Source organism: Berghia stephanieae, chromosome 3 (assembly GCF_034508935.2).
Source record: "Berghia stephanieae isolate SIO BIC M18660-M18661 chromosome 3, UCSD_Bste_1.3, whole genome shotgun sequence".
NCBI classification, from domain to species: Eukaryota; Metazoa; Mollusca; class Gastropoda; order Nudibranchia; family Aeolidiidae; genus Berghia; species Berghia stephanieae.
The window spans coordinates 1,095,432-1,110,431 of NC_088362.1; the positions used below are offsets into that span (position 1 = coordinate 1,095,432).

The following is a 15,000-nucleotide window of genomic DNA, read 5'->3' on the forward strand; positions in this document are numbered from 1 at the left end:
GCCTGACCTCATTTCTTGGAAATTGATTGTTTCAATTGAATGCACCACGTGATCTCTTGTTGCTATGCCTTTCAAACTATCAAGATGGATGCCTTTTAAAACTATTACCGTATAGTGTGGGTCCCAGGTTATTCAACCAACAAACAAAGCTGGAAATTTCGGAAAGAGCTTGGGTATAAATGGTAAACCTAACTGACTCAAGACCGACCCTTGTGGAACACCGTACCAAAGGCAGAATTAGTTTGATCTCGCCATATTAAGCAAGACAACTTGTTTCCTACATTTTTAATATGACTTAACCCATTCAACCACTATTCCTCTGATCCCAAATGCTATATTCAAACGTTTGATCAATTTGAATGTTTTTAATGATATTTTACAATTTTGTGCGCATAGAGCTGTTTTGCCAACGGGATTAGGCACTATACAAATAAATGTTATTATTATTATTATTATTATTATTATTATTATTATTATTATTATTATTATTATTATTATTATTATTATTATTATTATTATTATTATTATTATTATATTATTTGGATATCAATCTCCACATCCAAGCGGATTAGAAAAGGTTTATGTCATTATCCATTCTTAATGAAAGTGCAGGACACACAACCCATGCATGTTTCAAATCGCATTTATAAATTTTAATCTTCTCATTATCTTACCTTGGAATCTTACACAATTTGAAGGGAAAGAAATCCTAGTCAGCCCTGGCTATTTGGCGTCTCATGTATTAGATCTATGATGAGATGATTTGGTCTCTGAAATGGAAATTTAACATTAATATGATTAATGGCATATTAAAATAGAATTTGGAAGAGGTTTCTTTTGTCATTTAAGAACTAGAATTTATTCTCCATCACAATGAAAAGAAATTAACGCCGAGTTTGATATTAGTGGTTACAAAATCAATATTCCAATGTTTGGGTCACCCCGACACATTTCCGGTTTAGAATACTGGGTCACATATGGTGTGAATAGACACAGAATTACTACTATGAAGAATAAGAATTACATTTTAAATTACAATACATTAAAACGGAGTCTTCAAAATTAGTTTTAGAAAACGACGCGGGAAGAATTGACTTTATTCTGGCCTAAGGCTTGGTCTGCTTCAGGATGTGACAATTGACAAATGCCTGAGTCCAGAGGACAATGAATGCTCTTTCCACGTGGGATAGAGTCGACTGATTCATTCATTTCTTGCACCAAGACCTAGATAGTGTGCCATAGTATTGTAGGTCAAACTATTAAGTGTTTGAAGAAATGTACAACTTGAGACCGGTTGGAGTTAACTAGATCATGATATTTGATTTTGGTGCAATCTTGGAGAAGTTTTTCAAGGTTTTGTTAAACGCGTTAGCAAGAATTTGTTCTGGTCTTTAAAAAAATACAACAGCAATCAAAAACAAAAACAACAAAATAACAAACAACAAAAACAAACATCCCCTCCCCCCCTAACAAACAAAACAAACAAAAAACCTAAAACATACACACATACGTGCACACTCACACACAAACACACACACACACACACACATATACATATATAACAGCAACATAAACAAACAAACAAAAAACACATCAAAATACAAAACTTAAGATCAAAACAAAAACAAACAAAAAATATATAAGAAGAAAGCAAAACTAGGAATGATATTGAATTTCAAGGTTAATTTCAATTTTTATTTCTGAAATTTAATTCTGAGCGGAGTTATCGCTCTTTGTAGGCGGATTTAGAGAGAAATTAACTGTCTGTCGTCAATTTGATGCCATGTGCGAAACGCTATACAAAATCATGAAATACCACCCCACTTTTGGAAAACTTGCACTAGCTCCCTGTCCGCTATAGAATAGATTACATAATAGCTTTATTACTTTTCAAATGCCGTAACAATTTAGCCCCTCTTTATCTTTCTAAACTTATAAATTATAATCCTCGAACCAGAAACCTTCGATCATCACGCGGCACGACTCTACTATCTGTATCAAAAATCAAGTTAAAATCTTTTGATGATCATTATTATCAATATTATGGCCCTAAACTATTACATAACTTACCACAACCCCACAACCCATTAGGGAAATTGAGAATATCTCAAACTTGAAATCTTCTTTAAAAACCCATTTTCTCACAATTCACTTTATCCATGTCGACTGTAATTTTTGTATAGTATTAGATCTACATTAGAAATGTGTATTTTGATTCCATGTTTAATTTTTACTACCTACGTTCATAATGTAATTCATTATCAATAAAGCGCTTTGGGATGTTTGGTTCACGGAAAGCGCTCACAAATGTCATGTAATATTCTTCTTCTTCTTCTTCTTCTTCTTCTTCTTCTTCTTCTTCTTCTTCTTCTTCTTCTTCTTCTTCTTCTTCTTCTTCTTCTTCTTCTTCTTCTTCTTTTCTTCTTCTTCTTCTTCTTCTTCTTCTTCTCTTCTTCTTCTTCTTCTCTTCTTCTTCTTCTTTCTTCTTCTTCTTCTTCTTCTTCTTCTTCTTCTTCTCTCTTCTTCTTCTTCTTCTTCTTCTTCCTTCTTCTTCTTCTTCTTCTTCTTCTTCTTCTTCTTCTTCTTCTTCTTCTTCTTCTTCTTCTTCTTCTTCTTCTTCTTCTTCTCTTCTTCTTCTTCCCTCTTCTTCTTCTTTCTTCTTCTTCTTCTTCTTCCTCTTCTTCTTCTTCTTCTTCTTCTTCTTCTTTCTTCTTCTTCTTCTTCTTCTTCTTCTTCTTCTTCTTCTTCTTCTTCTTCTTCTTCTTCTTCTTCTTCTTTCTTCTTCTTCTTCTTCTTCTTCTCTTCTTCTTCTTCTTCTTCTTCTTCTTCTTCTTCTTCTTCTTCTTCTTCTTCTTCTTCTTCTTCTTCTTCTTCTTCTTCTTCTTCTTCTTCTTCTTCTTCTTCTTCTTCTTCTTCTTCTTCTTCTTCTTCTTTCTTCTCTTCTTCTTCTTCTTCTTCTCTCTTCTTCTTCTTCTTCTTCTTCTTCTCCTTCTTCTTCTTCTCTTCTCTTCTTCTTCTTCTTCTTCTCTTCTTCTTCTTCTTCTTTCTTCTTTCTTTTCTTCTTTCTTCTCTTCTTCTTCTTCTTCTTCTTCTTCTTCTTCTTCTATTTCTATTGGCGCATGAAATTTGGTTTTAAGATGTATTTAGACAAGAATTAACTTTCTCTTTGAACCCAAACCTTTTGGACCACAATACGTTGCGCTTATGAATTGTAATTGGCAATAGAGTTTTGTCATTGGAAACGAGGTAATATTTCTAACTTGGCAATTACTCATACATACACATACACACACACACACACACATATATATATATATATATATATATATATATGAGTTACACGCCTGAGTATAGTGAGAGAATGTGAGTAAAGACTCTTTTCCAATGACCTTACCATTCAACGGGCAGGACTCAGGGCAGGACTCGAACCTTGGACCTTCTGATCCGAAAATGAGCGTCATACCACTAGACCACATAATTCATATGAATATTAGGTAAAATATGCTCGACATTCTGAAAGTCATTTCCTTAAAAGCATTGTCTTGAGATTTACTTTGAAAGAATCCTCAGACCATTTTGACCTGAGAAGGTATTGTCTATTTAAGAAGATCGAATTTCTATAATTCAACTAAGCTCACACACAACGCATGGACACACACACCAACAAGCATAAGATATCAGTCTATTTAAATATATACGTGTATACATTTAACATGCAATTTGAATTATCTACTAGCTCTAGCCCAGGCTTGATGGCGCAAATAGATCAATACAAATTTGCAACAACAAAAAAATCAAATGGCGGAGATTAAAACAATGGATCAAAGAAGGCTCGCATTGCACGTTGACATAGGTCTATCTAGATCTGTTGATCTTGGTTTGTAAGAATTATCCAGAGAAAACAATGAGATGAAATAGAAGAATTGATTATGAAATATGTTTGCAATTTTTAATGCGCAGTCAGTGTGCAATACGAATACACAATAGGGAATGAGATTAGCGGAAAAGTAGCGTCCTTTGATTGGACATCACACATAGTCTGTGACGTCACCGGCGGAAAAGTTATTAGAGAGAGAACGTCATGTTGGTTGTGCGCATGCGTCTCTCGTCCTCGCCCGCATTAAAAACCTCACGGATTATAAATGTCTGGGACTGGTAGTGCTCGCACTTATAATTATCAGAATGGATTACTAGAAACCCGACATTTGGTCTCCCAAAGTCAACTTTGACGGCAATTCAAAAACTTCAATACAAAGGTTCACGAATTAGAACTGGGACAAACATTAGAGAAAATATTGACCCTGTCCTGAAACAGCTCCATGGCTGCCTGTCGAGAGGAGAGTTGAGTTCAAGACGACGTGTCCAATTTTCAAAAGGAAGGGAGTGACGTTGAAGAAGAGGAAGAAGAAGAAGACGAAGATGATAATGAAGAAAAAAAACGAAGAAGAAGATGAGGGTAATAAAGAAACAAATTCGATATTTTCTTCCCTTGTGGCAACAATGAAGATACCACGTTATTGTGTGTAGATTGCATTCTATAAAATATTCATACACACAACGAGTCCATCTTGAAAGACGCAAATACTTTGCTGATAATCGACTTCTAAACATTTATCCTTTGGCAAACAGCGAACGTACGCAAACACAGACGGACGCGCGCGCACACAAAGGAATATACATGAATCATTTAAAACAAATATTATTCCTCTCCAATAGGCTGTCAGTAACACGATTGAATTACGACCCGTATGAAGTGTTGCTGAGCGGCACAACATTGACCACTTTGAATGATTTTTACTGACACAATATTGACACAACGCCAATTATGAATGTGGGTTAATCGAATATATGTATATAATAGGGGTAATTCAATTACTATAGCCATATATATGAAGATATAAACCGCTGACAATAAACTAGGAATACCAGAATTTAACCCTTTATCAGCAAGAATGAATGATCTTCAAATCACAATTTTCCCCAATATTCATCACGTTATATTTGCAAGAGTGGCCGTTTTCCCCCAAGATATCAGTAACAACGATACGGCTTAGACCACATGCAGTTCCTGCTTGCTCTCTGGTACAACATAGAGAAAAAAGTAAGGGTAAAATTGGCCACCGCCTGTATCTAGTTAATAATATAATTATATCTCGTTCTAATAACCTAATGTCGTTATGACAATAACAATTTATTATTATAAAAACATTGGGGCATTACGTATCAATGTTGAAGATAGAAAACCGTTGATATTAAAAAATGATGATGTTGATGATGGCCCTGATGATAATGATGATGATGATGATGATGATGATGATGATGATGATGATGATGATGGTGATGATGGTGGTGGTGGTGGTTGGAGGTGGTGGTGGCGATGATGATCAGCGAGGAGATATATTTAATCAAATTAAAAGGCAAATGTAATCAACAAATTGATCCCCGGAGTTTCATTGCCGATGTAACATCAAAGGCAAAGAAGAAATAAAGGGGGAAATATTGGAATAGCCGGCAGCACACAACAGACCTATCAGAGATGCACCAGGCGAGAAATAAAGAATTAATTCAATTGGATAATATTGCCGTAACATTAGGAAGATATCGGATTATTCTAGAATCGACAATAATACGACAAATAATTGAGGACATTTCCAAACCTGTAGTTCCGATCAAACACCGAAAGACTGGTTGAACTTTAGCCAAATATCTTCAAGCATTTTATCTGCCCAACTTGCACCGGATCATCTACATCAAAATCCTGTTCAACAGTCGTAACGTCAGTTCCTTCCTAATGACGCATGGTAACTTAGTAACACTGGCTCTAAACTATCGGAACAATGGCGAACTAAGGCAGTTACGAAAAAATAACAAGAAATGAAAGTAATAGAGATGAACCAGAAGACAAAAGACAACAAAACACTTTCGTCACGATGGAGAGTTGAACTTTCGACCTGACTGGTACGGTATTCTTTACCTGGTCTCAAGCAGGATGCTCTATCCTACTGTCGAAGTCACCCTCCGGTCCAAAAAAAAAAAGTAGATTCAAGCATAGTAGCGCTCTATCTTCATCATGTCTCTATCAGCATGTCCCGTCCTACATGTTAAATATTGCTGTTGACCAGGGACCCCTTGTAAAGCGCTTTGAGCACATTTAGTGGATATTGCCCTATATAAAGATCAATTTTTATTTTTTTTTTACCGTGAGTCCCTCTTGCGACTTCTTTGGGCAAGAACCAACAACGAGAAATGTGATGAGTCAGCTTTTGAACTTTGCATTCTTTTCTCAACACTAACATAATATTGGAGATAAAGATAAAGGGAGTAAATCTGACTCATGAACAACATTGATGTTCATTCATGAGTCAGATTTACTCTTTTTATCTTTATCTTCATTTTATTGACTCATTTAGGCACCTCTATTTATTAGTGTAACATAATATAACACACAGAGTGGACGGAGACATTGGGTAAGCTCCGATATTGGGTGAATATTAATTCAGAAAAGTGAGTGGAACAGGAACAAATGTTAACAACACATGACAGACAACACTTTGCTTGAAATCACATTTTGGGTGGTGAATGCCGTCAGTTGTAGAGGTCCTAGGCACAGAATGCTACACTATTCAGGTCGCGGGTTCAACCCCTGATCGCGTCGAAAGTATTTATTCTGGTCTTCTATCGCCTCTAACTCCTTTGAATATCTCGTTATGCTTTCTGTACCCACTATGGATCTGGTAAATTCCACAAAATTATTCCCACATTCTTTATTCAAGATTTCTAAACGCGTTGAGTTTTGACAAAAGTGAGCTTTAAATGTGCTCAAAGCGCTATACCAGTCCTAAGCCAACAGCAACACTTAACATGTTGGACGGGAAATGACACCTGTGATGAGATTTTCCAATTTTTTCGGACATGTACTCACTTTACACATGGGTACTGTGAGAGAATGTGAGTAAAGAGCCTTTTCCAAGGACCATGTCTGGCGATACTCGAACCCAGGGCCTTCCGATTCGAAAGCGAGTGTCATACCACAAGACCACATTATGATAGCCTAATGATACTTTTTGGCTTCCTATGTTTTGGTCGAAAACGGTAAGGCCTGCCTGAAGCCGGGGATCGTAAAATACTAACGAAAGAGTGAAAATGGAAAGGTTTCGTATGGGAACAATACAAACAATGGACGTTTCGGGTACAGACCCTTCATCAGCACAACAATACACAAATAAACGTAGGAAACAAATAAAATATAATGAAAAATAACTTGTATCGTCTATACTCAATGCTGGTGCTGCACCACCATTGAGTACAGACGATACAAGTCATTTTTCATTGTTTATTTGTGTACTGTTGTGCTGACGAAGGGTTTGTACCCGAAACCTCCATTGTCTGTTTTGTTCCCATACGGAGTCTTTCCATTTTCACTCTTTCGTTAGTATATTTTGTTCATGATCATGCTTTTGAGTGTATCATGTATTTTGGCGATAAACACGATCTCATCATTTACATTTCCGACAGTTAGACTAGATAATTAATTCACTGTTCATTGTTTGGTTATTCCGGCATAATTCGCTATTTATTCTATGGGTCATTCATGTGGGGGAAAATTAGATTTTTATTAATTTTAATTTTTTTTTTGGATTTAATTGAATAGAAACTCACTCGATAATCGCAGACGACATGCCTAGTCGACGCTCACAGATAGAGAGAAGGAAAGACGGAACTAGAATTCTACAAAGCTGATGGTATGACTGTTACATTAGGAAATCAATAAACAGCATTATGTATTTGGCTCATGCTCAGAAAATGACCTTTACAGTACTTTCACTTGATGCATTTCGCCTCCTAGTCATAAGATTGGGGATGCCTCGATTGACTCTTCTATCTTCTGTGTGAGATCCCTCCCTCCACCCCCAGTGTGATGACGGCTTAGGTAACCTTTGGTTTATAACAATTCCTGTAACGTTATAAAGATGATGACAATTACTTGCCATCCTTTAGAAAGGACGCTCGTTTATTGCATAGTTCTATCTGCCACAATTAAGAGACCCAGTTACCAAGTCAACGTAGACAAAGTGGTCAGAAAAAAATGAAATAAACAAAAACGAAATGAAAAACACAGCCATCTTTGACTGAAACTGAAATCAGTTAACATTTATTGTGGGTAATCAACCCCCCCCCCCCCCCCCCCCCCCCCCTCTATGCAGTTCCTTGTATTATTGTTTTGGAATCGATACGGCTTGTAATTTCTGCATTTCACTTTAATCCATCTAATTTACTAAAATTGCGTCAAGTTTATTTTATTACAGGATTCTAGCTCAATCTCTGTTAACACGCTTCAACAGTCGTAACGTCACTTCCCTCGTAATGACGTGTGGTAACTTAGTAACTGGCTCTAAACTATCGGAACAATGGCGGACGCCTTATATATATTTTTCTCCGACGAGCATAAAAGCGTATCCGTATGAAGAAAAAAAAACATTATAAATCTGATCATGTTTTGACTTTTACTCATTCTGGCACAAGACATATGGAAAGTTCTAGCCAGCATGAAGAATAAAAAGTACCGATTTTCTTTGTTTAGAACCACGATCGCCGCCGTTGCTGGGCGACGTGACATCAGAATATTGAATCCAATTGTCAATGCTGGGAATGGCTTGCTCATAACAATAACATTTGCTTGTATTTTTAAGTTCAATTTGAACACAGTTTTTACATATTATAATAATATAATAATAATAATAATAATAATAATAATACTTTATTGCATCCCAAAAAGGAAATTTTTTGTACAGACGTGTTATAATTTACACATAAGATAAAAATACAATGGAAATAGGATGTATATATATAAAAAAGGAGCAGCTCTATAACCAGAGCTGCGCTTTATAATATGAATAATTTCAACACTGTAAAATAGTTAAAACTGTCACTATAAATTGAAAATTGAAAAGATTGCAAAACAAATAAATTAATAAATTAATATTTATATTTTTAAAAAGTAAAAATGAGAAATAATTATATAAAATGATTATTGCTTGTTGTTATAAAGCCTAATACTGGACGGCAGAAAAGATTTTCGGTGTCTCTCTGTTTTCGTTGAAATAGAGAAAGGGCGACCACTTCTTTCTGACATAATAATTGATGGTTTTAGTGGATGATACTGGTCATTTAATATTTTAGTTATTTTATTTATACAAAATTTCTCGTATAAAAGATCTACATCGTCAACATCATTTATATAGCGTTTAATGGATTTTTTAATATTTGAATTTATTTTGTTCCTTTCCACTGCTAAGCAATTGCCTCCCCAAGCTGTTATACAAAATGACAAAACACTTTCGATTACTGCTCTATAAAATAATGTGCAGAGGGTTTTATCTATTCTAAACTGAGAGAGTTTTGATAAAAAATATGTACGTTTGCACATCTTATGCCTAATTATTTTCAATTGTTCATCCCACTTGAGCCTGTCATCAATCGTTACACCAAGGTATTTGTAGTGAGGAACTCGCTGGACGAATTGGTCCTTTAATTTTAACGGTTCTATCGGTTCCTTCACTCTCCTAAAGTCAATCACTAGCTCCTTTGTCTTGCTTATGTTAAGCTCTAGGTGGTGGGCATCACACCAAGACACAAATCTATCAATTTCTTGCCTATAAGCCACTTCGTTGCCATTTGTTATGAGGCCTTGAAGAGCGGTGTCATCTGCAAACTTTATTAAAGGTACACTCAGGTTTTGACTTCTACAGTCATTCGTGTATATTGTGAATAATACAGGGGACAATACACAACCTTGAGGAGCGCCAGTATTTGTAGTTATACAGGAAGATTTGTTTTGCCCTAATTGAACATATTGTGCTCTCTCCGTAAGAAATTCGAGCACCCAAGCAATTATATACTTGTTTAAATTCAGACTAGTCAATTTTTGAACAACCAACTGGGGTTGCATTGTATTGAACGCTGAAGAAAAATCTGCAAAAAGCAATCTGCAATAGCTCCTAGCGTGATCTAGATGCCTGTAGATGTTGTTTGTAAACAGCAAAATGGCATCCTCTACGCCACGTCCTGGTTTGTAAGCAAATTGATGACTATCACTCAATGGCATAAACTGATTCCTAATTTTAATAAGAACAAGTTTTTCTAAAGATTTCATGACTATTGAAGTCAGTGCAACAGGTCTGAGATCGTTCATAGTTTCAAGTTTTTCTTTTTTGGAACAGGAATAATTTTCGAAGTTTTCCAAATTTCAGGGATTGAAACGCATTGGAGGGACCAGTTAAAAATATGTGTATAAATGGGGGAAAGCTGGTGGGCACATTCTTTTAATAGTTTTCCTTTCAATCCATCCGGCCCAGCAGCCTTCCTCTCGTTTAGTTTCGAAAATACGAATCTCGTTTCCTCTTCACTGACCTCAACAGCCATTTCATCTTTTAAAGCCCTGTCTAATTTATGTTTTTCATTTTCAATATCAAATTTGTTTGCTGTGTCGAAACGTGAATAAAATTTATTTAAAGTTTCAATTTCGATATCTTCTGATATAATCGTGGGCTTTGGATTATAGTTAACAGCAGTTTTAAGCCCCCGCCACGTGTCCCGTATATCCCCAGAAGAAAAGCATTTTTCAATTTTATTTTTGTACTTGTCTCTACAACTAGATATTACCCTCTTTATCTCTTTTTGTTTTGTTTTCAGATCTTTTTTGTTTCCACTAGTATAGAGAGTTTTCTTTTGGTTCAATAAAAGTTTTAGATCTTTTGTTATCCAAGGCTTATTGTTAGGATAATATTTTATTTCTTTTTTACAAGACACTAGCTGTTCACAGAATTTTAAATACTCACTCACACAGTCATTCAGCTCATCCACACTATCACATGATTCGATAAAAACATTCCAGTCAGTGCATTCAAAACAACCACGCAAATCTTCACACACACTTCCGTTCCAGATCTGTACACTTTTCTTTACTGGTTTTACACGTTTAAAAACAGGGCGGTAGGTGGGGAGTAGCAAGAGCATGCAGTGGTCAGATAAACCTAATGGGGCACGGGGTAAACATTTATAACTATTTTTAATAATACACAGGAATAAATCTAATGTTTTTTTGTCCCTTGTCTCGCAGTCCACGTATTGATGAAGTCCCGGGAGAGTAAAATCGTTACATTGGTTAAAATCGCCAGTGACCATCAATACGGCATCGGGTGACTTAATTTGAATGTCCTGTATTTCTTTCCTCAAAATATTTTTCGCTGTGGTGTTGTCTGATGATGGTGGAATGTAGACGTTGACGATGATGACATGAGTATATTCCCGGGGTAGGTAATATGGTCGTGACGAAACAGTAATAAATTCAATATAATCGTCACAATACATTTTCTTTATCTGACAGTTATTGGGGTGGCACCATTTGTTGTTAATATATGTGCACACCCCACCCCCAGTTCGTTTATTTACATTAGTCCGATCTCCTCGAAATAGTGAATATTGTTCAATATTAAGTTTGTCTTTAGGCTATAGGTCAATTGGATGAGTGTGGCTGACGACATCTAGTTTTTGTTGCTTTATGCCAGCCATAGAGGTGCCGTTACGTTTGTCACACCATTCAATACTAAAGATCCATAGATTATCAACGGTTAAAGTAGAAATTACGTTGCCATGGTGATATCCATCACGTTATTTTTTTACCTGCTAAAATCTGTGAGCATTTTTTGACAGAACATTACGCGGCGTTAACTCACTCAACCCTAACACCGACTATATCCGTAGTTTACCCAGGCTACTTTCACCCCATGCCTGTTTATTACATTCTTCTGAGACAAATTATAGGCGTAGTATCAAAGCTAATGTTTTTAGTTTTTACATGTTAGTTGTAGTTGAATAAAACTTCTATGCACATGCTCATTTTTAATACCTTTTTCCAATTTTGTAAAGTAGCAAAAATCTCTCGGATTGAGTGAATTAAATGTCTTATCAATGATTCTCTTTCGAGAAGCGACTCCCAGTTTGAACATTTGATCATTTTAAGGTTAGACAGAGCAACATACGTTCGAATGAACCAGACCACTCATTTCGGAAGCATTGAAAACCTTTTACGCTGGAGTATAGGAAGGTGTAGAAGGCAACCTTTTCACCATTTGATTGGAAAAAATAGCTTTTATATAACGTAATATTATCTACTAATTGTTTTCAAAGCGCTATACAAGGTGTCCAAAGCCAACCGCAACACTGAATATGTAGGACAAGACATGAAGCCTATGGCAGCAGCCTCTTATGGTTCTCACACTACTATGTTATGACGATCGAACCAATCAGCAAAGTCCGGTCCGCATTCGGGCACCGTCGCGAACCCGCCGGGTAGCATCGTCACAACACACCGTTCGACTAGATTCTCTGCCGTCTCAGGTTCTTGCCCACAGCGTGTACATGTTGGACAGGTAGACAGACCCCACCGATGAAGCTCACTGGCCGTGGTTTTATTCTATTTAATTTACGACACAGATACTTAAATGGTGACAAAATACGCCATTACACGATTATATATTTTAAAAAATCTCTATTCTTTTCATAGCCATGTGATGCATAGAGCTGGGTTTTTCCCCTGTCTCTGTCGTATAAATAAAACTTTCAAAATGTCTGCCAACCTGTATGTATGTCATGATACATTTCCCGTTAGATCTCATTTAATCCTCGCTTGCATATAATTGTTGAATGGATGGACAGGGAGGAGGGCAAGAAAATAATAAAGACGACTTTAACTCACTCAACCCTAACACCGACTATATCCGTAGTTTACCCGGGGTTACTTTTACCCCATGCCTATTTATTACATTTTTCTGAGACAAATTATAGGCGTAGTATCAAAGCTAATGTTTTTAGTTTTTACATGTTAATGATAGCCGAATAAAACTATATATGTACATGCTCATTTTTGATACATATTTTTCCAATTATGAAAGGTAGCAAAAATATCTAGATTTGAGTGAATTAAGAGGATTCTAGAAAGATCTAGTTTTGCGTTGATTCTGAACGCCGACCAGCTGAGCTACCAGAATTCGTACAACAACAAAAACAGATTTGGAACGTTAAAAACGTTTGATAAAGACAAGTTTTGAGATGGAATTGCTATGATTTTTGTCTACATATTGTGTGATTCAGCTGATTTATCCTTTCATAACACTTTTCCAGTTTTAAACGTGTGATATGCGGTGATATGTATTTTTGATGAGTGTTATTTTCAATCAATCATAGCACGGTCTATGCGGCTATGTATTCCAGTGATATGACACTCGCTTTCGGGTCGGAAGTAGTGCGGGGCGGTCCTTGGCAAGCTTAAGGACCACGGTCCTACGGTCCTTGGGAAATGAAGACCGCAAGGACCGGTCCTAGTAGGACCGGTCCTTTTCGACATTGAACATTCCTGAGAGACTGTTGGAAATTCGAACCGGTTTGACCTTTGAGAGTGTGGGATCGTTCATTCTTGAACCGTTAAAGACCGCTACACGATGAAAACCGTGGCCTACAGGAGTAAAACACACGGAGTAGTCACACTCATTTCAAATTGTAACCTAATTAGAGAAGAGGGGTGATGCCTTCTTTATTTGCTCACCGTACTTCATTGTTACTTCGATAATTTAATAAAATTTGAAATTTATCCCCATTAACGGAGATAATGGCATCGCCCAAGGCGTTGATCGAGTTGTTCGTGGCGTTGATACACACACGCAACTTCTACCCCCCCTTCCCCCCCCCCCCCCCCCACACACACACATTAGAGGGCAGCGAGCATTGAAGAGTAAGAGAGAGACGTGAAGTTATAATAAGAGGGGGTGGATGAGGTAATAAGAGGGGTCGATGGTGACTTTTCGCCAGATCTAACAAACTCAGCTACCCATTCATTGCTGAGTAGACAGGGATTCAGAAAAAAAACTCGACTGCACCCGGGATCGATCTCTGGCCCTTTGCGTATAAAGAGAGTGCTCTATCAACTGAGCTATCGGGGTCCCCAAATATTCTATTGGACTTTTTTAAAATTCAGACGTTATAACTGGGTTTTTTGGAAGGAAGAAACTAATGAAACTCATATTATTTGATTAGTAAAAACACCAAACGAAATTTTAATATAATTGTATTATTTTAAATGACAACACTGCGATAGAAAGGAGTGGCGACAAGAGATGGACAAAAGAAAACAAAAAATCGGATTTGCTACTTGCTAGGTTCGACACACACACACACACACACACACACACACACACACACACACACACATCTTTTGTAGTCACATACATTTCAAACAATAACCCATTAGAGAAGAGGGGTCATGCCTTCACCATAGATCATTGTCATTGCGATCATTATGGTGTAGTAAATTTTTAAATTTACCCCGTATAATGGAATCGTCCAAGGCGTGCGCCTCCTGTTCCCCCCCATCTCACACACGAAAGGGCGGTTTGCGGAGTGGAGGGAGGTGGTCGTCTGCCTGTATGGTCGTCTGTGTCGTTTAGTGTATGGCAAAGGGGGGTGGTGCGATTAATTAAGTGGGATGGGTGGTGATTGGTAGAAGATAGGCAACCGAAGCAACGAATCGCTGGGGAAGTAGTAGGCTATGGCGCGAGACCGTAGGACCGTGGTCCTTGCAAGGACCGCCCCGCACTAGTTGAAAGGTGATAAGAAGTGAGGACCGTCGCCGGTCTTCCCCTCTGGGACCGGTCTTCGGTTCACAGCTAAAAGACCGTCGGACCGCGGTCCAGACCGATCTTCAGCGCGGCACTAGTCGGAAGGTTCTGGGTTCGAGCCTCGCTCGGCGCACAGTTGAATCCTTGGAAAAGGCTCTTTACTCACATTCTCTCACCATACTCAGGTGTAAAATGAGTTCATGGCCGAACAGCGTTTTCTTTGTCGGAAAAAATTCTAATATCGCCTAAAAGGCGTCATGTTCGTTCTACATGTAACGTGTTGCTGTTGTTCAGGGGACCTTTGTATAGCGCTTTGAACACGTTTAAT

The 15,000-nt window shown here is 37.2% G+C and overlaps 1 protein-coding gene across 1 annotated transcript in view; it reads right to left on the reverse strand.

The window, feature by feature from the left end:
• Nucleotides 1–15,000, reverse strand: part of LOC144966991 (uncharacterized) — a 146,153-nt gene that overhangs the window by 70,234 nt on the left and 60,919 nt on the right. The window contains exon 2 of the mRNA XM_078903697.1: nt 675–770. The gene's annotated coding sequence lies outside the window, so the exon portion shown is untranslated. The remainder of the gene's footprint in view (nt 1–674; nt 771–15,000) is intronic.